The sequence below is a fragment of the Danio rerio genome, chromosome 21, assembly GCF_049306965.1.
Source record: "Danio rerio strain Tuebingen ecotype United States chromosome 21, GRCz12tu, whole genome shotgun sequence".
In the NCBI taxonomy this organism is placed as follows: domain Eukaryota; kingdom Metazoa; phylum Chordata; class Actinopteri; order Cypriniformes; family Danionidae; genus Danio; species Danio rerio.
In genome coordinates this window covers 18,937,815-18,944,832 of record NC_133196.1, presented here as the reverse complement: position 1 = coordinate 18,944,832, position 7,018 = coordinate 18,937,815, and the positions used below count along the sequence as shown (strand labels likewise).

The 7,018-nt window shown below is 33.3% G+C and overlaps 1 long non-coding RNA gene across 1 annotated transcript in view; it reads left to right on the top strand.

Annotated features, from left to right (window-relative positions):
• The first annotated feature begins 672 nt into the window (after positions 1–672).
• Positions 673–7,018, top strand: part of LOC141379843 (uncharacterized) — a 31,395-nt gene continuing 25,049 nt past the window's right edge. The window contains exons 1-2 of the long non-coding RNA XR_012396704.1: positions 673–717; positions 6,368–6,475. This is a non-coding gene — a long non-coding RNA (uncharacterized lncRNA). The remainder of the gene's footprint in view (positions 718–6,367; positions 6,476–7,018) is intronic.

Sequence of the window (7,018 nt, the reverse complement as noted above, 5' to 3'; positions counted from 1 at the left end):
CCATTGCAGATGGCTTGAGGCAACATGCATACTTCTGTTGTTGTTGTTGTTGTTTATTCTTACTTTTTGATTATACCAGAGATGTCCAAACTAGGGCCCGTGGGCCAAAGTTGGCCCATACCTTTGATTTGGCCCACCATCTGACAAGGGAAAACGATATGATTTAGAGATAGTCATTTAAATCTAATGTAACCTTTTGTTTATTTTAACATTAACTGAAATTAAATGTTTCAAATAAATATTGTAAATGAATCAGTTTTAGTTCAAAATGTACACACTGTAACCAGATGAATGGAGGACAATGCAGAGACTTTGGTGAGAAGGCAAAGGCTGATTCTGCTTGGCAATTGTGTATTCAGCATTGAACTCCACTGTACACTGTTATGTTTTATTGCAATAAGTTATAATAAAAAATTATACCGCATTAAAGTAATCATTTTATTCATTTATTTTTTAAATATTAAGAATTAATTTAGGCAATTACCCATGGCAAATTTAATGTAATATAATTTGGTATATCCGGGCCACCGCTCCTAATGATAATTGGTTTTTGACCCTTTATACGAAAAAGTTTGGCCACCCGTGATAAATAATGTACGAAAACTACACTACCCATGATTCTACTAGGAGAACTCTCCACCAATCAGAGAGTCGATTAAACCACGCGGCGCCATGAATACGTTAGCGCCCTCTCCTGAAGTAGAAAGTCTCATGAAGGTGAGGTGAAAGCTGTCATTCTATGCTCTTAAAAGTCTTATATAACGATGTATATTTTGCAACACACGTAAAATGTGTAATTTAATATATACATATTTTAACATCTTCAAATCAATATACCCATCCCATCGTTTTTCACCAATCCATCGGCCAAAACAGTGGCTTGTTTTTACTGGGGTAAGGCCGTTTAAAATGTATTTGAATTCAGTGAAAAAATGGATTATAGCTCGAATACTAGGTTCTCCGTGTTTGAAGCTATATATTTAAGATATAAAACTATTTTTCGCAGATAAAGTAATGATATACACTTAAGGAGATTTAATGTGGCTCAATGAACTATTGACTTTCTGAGCCTCATAGCGCCCCCTAGGAGGAAACTAAGGTTGAAAAAAAAAAACTGATAGTCTTTGCTGTATTTGAAACAAAAGTTACTATTGCCATCTAGTGCTGTGGAATGGTGTTGCATATAGTACCTCTATTCACGCCATTGATGATCTCCTAACTCATTGTTTAACAGACGCTTTAAGAAAGTGAACGTTAAAGGAAAAGTTTACACAGAAATTAATTAAATTCATTGTCATTATTTATGATAAAACAATGTATGTTCAGATCATCTATACTGGTGGCATTAAATTTGTGTCATTAGTAACAGAGCTTTTTAAAGTCTCACATGGGCTTTTCATTTACAGCTAACCACATTATAATGTTTTAATCCTTAAAAATATTGTTGACCAACAGAAGTTAAGCGGGGAAATGTAGGCAATTGTTGCCAATATTCATTAGAATATTGATCAGTTCAAATCAGTTCTATAGAAACATTGAACAGTGATAAATAAAATATAAGAATAAATATCAACAATTAAAATTAATTTGAAACTAATAATTGACAATTATCAAACCTAAAAACGTTTGAAAATGCAGCAATTCTCATAATAACATTTAAGGCCACATTGTGCTTTTGTAAGATATTTGTAGTAAAACAGAAAGAAAAAGAGTTTTAAAAAAGCAAATTAAATAAATCTTCAGTCTGTCAAAATTTGTACTTTTTTTCCTAGTGATCAATAATGTAATTGCCAATCATAAAAATACCATGTTTTATTTTTATTGGAAAGTGTGCGTTTGAAAGGGAGTGCTTCTAGTCTTTGCACTAATCCTTAATTAACATTTATTATTGGGTTTAAATTGTCATGGTTGTCTCAAATAATTGTGATTAGATCAAATAACCATGCTTAGCTGATTAAGCATATATTCAATGCGACATGCTTTGACTATTGATTAATCATAATATTATTAAATGGCACACATGGGTCTACGCACATATGTTTTTTATTAGAATCTTATCAATTTTCTTCATTATAATATTTAATGTTTCATAGTTTTATTTGAAATGTTCTATTTTGTGATTTCACTAGATGGGGACTGTAATGCGACTACTCAAATCTGCAGCTTTAATTCAAGATGTGTTAATTTGTATGTGGACCTAGAATGCGGTTTTAAGTCAGAAGATGTAGAAGTTGTGTCTATTCAAAGCTTTCAAATAACTTATAAAAATAATAAGTCAAAATTTGAGTGAAATAATGTTTATCATTCAGCATAACAGATATTTTTTTGTACAAATGATCCAGATTGCTTATTCTAACTTAAATGTATTCAAATATGTTAAAAAGTTATACATTATAATATTAAATGTTTCATAGATCCATTTGAAATGTATACTCTGAAGAGATGACCAAAGTACAAAGTTTGTCTCTTTGCTCCTGTGAGTTTAATTTATAGTTAATTTAAAATTAGTGTTTGTGTATAGTTTTTTAGGCATGGGATGATAACCGGTTTCAAGGTTTACCCCCATGTTTGGAAAATTCAAGGTTTTAAAACCGCTTAAATTTTCTGTCATATCTTTCCTAAGGTTTATTTAAGTTTTTTTTTTATGTGTTTTTAATGTGTTGTAAAGGAATCTGTGTTTTGAAAACTAATGAAGACAGCAGAAGTAAATTATTTATTTTAATTATTTAGCCTGACACGTTTACTAGGGAAGCTCTGATCAATCGGCTGGAAGATTGGTATCAGCCGATAATCACATTTTATAACTCGAACGGTACTCGTAGGTGTTAGTTTATGAATTTACACACAGAGGAAACACCTTTGCTAGTTGGAGAGAAAAATATTGGAATGGCTTTGCATGTATTTAGGCCTTTTTACATATATTAAAACTGAAAGTTCTGTGTTTTTGACAATATTGCTAGTTCACTAAAATCTGGCTCAACATTTTAGTGAAATAAAAACAATATACCTTTTTGTTATTTACTTACTGCAATAAACATTGGTTTGTTGCAATCGGTTTCCTCAAATGGTTTGAGTTACCTCGACTTTTTGGGTTTTACATTATTGAAGCATCAGAATCGGTACTCAGTATCAGCTGATCATCATGACAAGGAATTGGTACTTGATATTGGCTGCAAAAACCGTGATCGGAGCATCCCTAATGTTTACTGTTCCAAAATATTAAAAATGTTTCCTAAAATAAAATACATTGTGCTAAATTGGGTGCTAAAAATATCGGCCCATGCCTAATAGTGGTAATTTGTGTTGGGTGTAATTAGATTACAAAGTAACCATTGTAATTAGATTGCTTTTTGTCAAAAAAAAGTTAGGGATTACTTTTCTATTTTATTTCATTAATTAAAATATATTTGCCATAAATACTGTAAATAAACTCAAGAGTTCTGGATTAATCAGTTCAGAGAAGCAGAGTTAAAGAATTACATTTTGCAGAATAATTATATTTTTCTGCTGAAGTTTATCAAGACAATTAAACATGCTTAAGATATAATGATTTGAGTCAGAAATGAATGACATGTATATACAGTGCTCAGCATATATAAGTACACCCCCCTCAAGTCTATCTTTTAAATTCATATTTTTAATAGGAGGCTATACAATATTATATTTGTGCATGTACATTAGATTACTCATTACTGAAGCTAAATCTGGAGCTTATCTAACAAAATATGTTGCGATTAATGGCCCAAAAACTAGTGCACCCACATTTACTGTATATGTTATAGAAAAATATGAAATACAAAATTTTAAAAGAGCAAAAATCAATAGAAGCAAAAAAATAGAAAAATTTAGTTGTTTTGTAGGTTGTAATTTAATTTTTGCAATATTTTGCTTGAATTTAATTGTATTATCTTTCAATTTCTAAACATGTTTGGTGACTAAAATATAATTTTAATAAATATATCTGTTTAATAAATCTTTTTTTGTTTAAATGCACCAAAATACATGGTCTATATTCACAGAAAAATAGATAACAATATATATATATATATATATTTAATTAAGCTACACTCAATTATGCTGATCACTGTATGAAATATGGTGTCATTACCTTAAAATGTTTTTTGTTAGATTGTTTAAATATACTATATTTATTTTAGATAAGTATTTTAAAGTATTTATTTTAACAAAGCAAAAAGGTCCTGCTTGACTCAAATGTAGAGAATTAAAATAGTTTAATTTCTATATTGTCTATGCATGTAGATTCATTGGGATTTTAAATAGTATCGAGTAAATTAATTCAATTACCTAAGTTACTTTTTAGACATAGTGATTTAAATACAATTTCAATTAAGTAATTAATTACTTTCAAGACTGTAGATGATGCATGTGCATGTGGCTTTTTTATAAGCATTCCAGATATGCTGCTTGTTTATGAGTTAAATACTTTTGAAGGCAAATGGGACTTGGTATATCAAGTTCATTGTATGTTAATTAATGTTTTAATGAGTTTTCCTTTTAAACTTCACTTAGCATTAAAAATGCACATATTTTACCCTCTTTTCAAGATTTAAGACAAATATTTTGGGTCTCCAAAATGAGTCTTTAAAGTTTCAGCCAAAACACCCATCAGATTATTTAATATACGTTTCAGAGTATTGGAATTTCTGCTCTGAACACAATGTAGCTGTTTTTGTTGCCTGCGCCTTTAAGTTCTTCCTGCCCACATCTCCCACATGCTTGTCAGAATGTGCCTAAATCTCCACAGAGATTTACTACAGTAAGAACGTTCTGACTTTCTGCAAAGTTGTTACAAAGTTCATCACACACACACACACACACACACACACACACACACACACACACACACACACACACACACACACACACACACACACACACACACACACACACACACACACACACACACACACACACACACGCATAGTGGACACACACACAGCATATGTACTGTATTTGCACTGCAAATGTGACAGGATACACATTAAAATCCACTGCTATCTGTTATGATATCCGTTATTTTAATGTACAAAATAATCCAGATTTAACGTCCAAAAACCGAGATTGAAGTGTCTTCTTTTATAATTATACTGACATTCTGTGGTAATAAAGTCGGTAAAATCGCTGTAATTCATTACAAACATGCCCCGTTTTAAAAATGTTTTAAACTTGTAAAACTCATTCTTGATCACCTTTGATGATGATTGATAATCACAGAGAGCTGAACAGATCTTTTAATCCCAGTTGCTTTGCGCATGTCCTGTCTTGTTGATATGATTATATAGATATACATTACTAAGAAAACATGTTAATAAATGACTGTCAATCAATTCTGTGGTTAGGTAAACGCACTTCTACATCACGTTGTGGTAGGCCAAAGCATAGTAGGGATTTGGATCCTACAGTATTTTACCATTAGGAAATAAATAAAAAAAATGATTGTCTTTATATCACTCCAATATGACTGTGGACACACTATACCTACACTCGATTCTGTCCAAACAGCTTCAAAAAGTTGATTTTCATCATAGGTGCCCTTTGATGCAGGCCTTTGATGACAAGTCAGAGTGCGCTCTAGATTATCATGGTCAAAGTGACCGAATCTTGCTGTCATTCCTCTCACGCCTTTCATTTTCTGGGCGTCAATCCAGACAGCCTCTCTCTCTCTCTCTCTCTCACCATTGCTGTCGTTCCTAGAGGTGCGATTATCCTGAGAAAGTAAGGGGAACGGATGCGCTGCTCGCTGGAGTGGTCTGGGACTCCATGGCGGCTAATCCTCTTTTAATTAGGCTAAGGAGAGAGGATATGGGACCCCCCTGGCTTAGTCACAGCACATTGACAAAGCACCAAGCTGGGAGAAGTGCACATCACTGACTGCTAGCAGCCTGTTAGGGCCTTACGCTGCCTTCTCATGTGTGAAAAAATGCTCTTCCCTCACCAGCGGCTACCTCGGATTTGACCTTTTCCTTCAGAGCTAAAGATTTTTCTTGAGCTCCATGTAGTCACGGAGGATGAGTTACAAAACACGCCTGCTCTCGGTTTCTCACTTGAGCTCTCTCCTTCTCTTTCTTCCTCAGTAAATCGCACATTCTCTCATGCGATCCTCTCTGTTTTTGTCTTGTACCGCCTTAATGATTGCTGACAGAATCCCTCCAAGGTTCTGAGGTCTATAAAAGCGCACAAATCAATTCCGGTGCATACCAAATCACCTGCTGTTCTGAACACGGTTCGCTGGAGACAACAGCAGCACCGTGCTCTTTCTATAGATGTTCTACACATTACAGTGTGTTCCTATGTAGTACAAAATGTGATATCGCTTCCTAAGTACTGCTTTTAATGTTTTTTTCAGGCATCAGGAAGAATATTCAGGCCCGTGATGTTGATGTAAACAAAGCCCAATTGCATCATCACTCTTCGTGTGTTCTGCAATACCGAATATTCACCAACGGACAGACAGGTAAACTTGCAGGCAATAGAGAGAATGTGTAGCGTAGTGTTCTAATCAAACTGCAACTGCACTCTTAACACACAAGAGGGAGGTATTACCCCTCAGAAGAATAAAGCTTGTTTCATCTTGAGGTCATTTGTGACCACTAGATATTGACTCCAACTTTGAATCACATGTTTTTACATGTAAAATCTCACAAATGTTTTGGTCAGATTTACATAATTATTTCATAAATTACAATCAATGAAAGTACTCTTCAACCTGAAAGATGTTAGTTAGTTTGTTAGTTTGTTGACTCTATTTGTCCCCGTAGGGAAATTTCATTTGCAGCATACACTCACGGAGACTTCTGACATTTCACATTTGGCATATATATTTATATATAAATAAATAATTTAAAAACCCTTACCCTTACTAAACCCTTGGTACCCTTACTCTAAATACATATCCAGTCAACTGGCCACCAACTGCTACTGAGGGTGGAGGAATTTAAAAACATAACTGTTTGATAATTTAAAATGATATTTTATCCTATTTCTTACACGCCTGGGA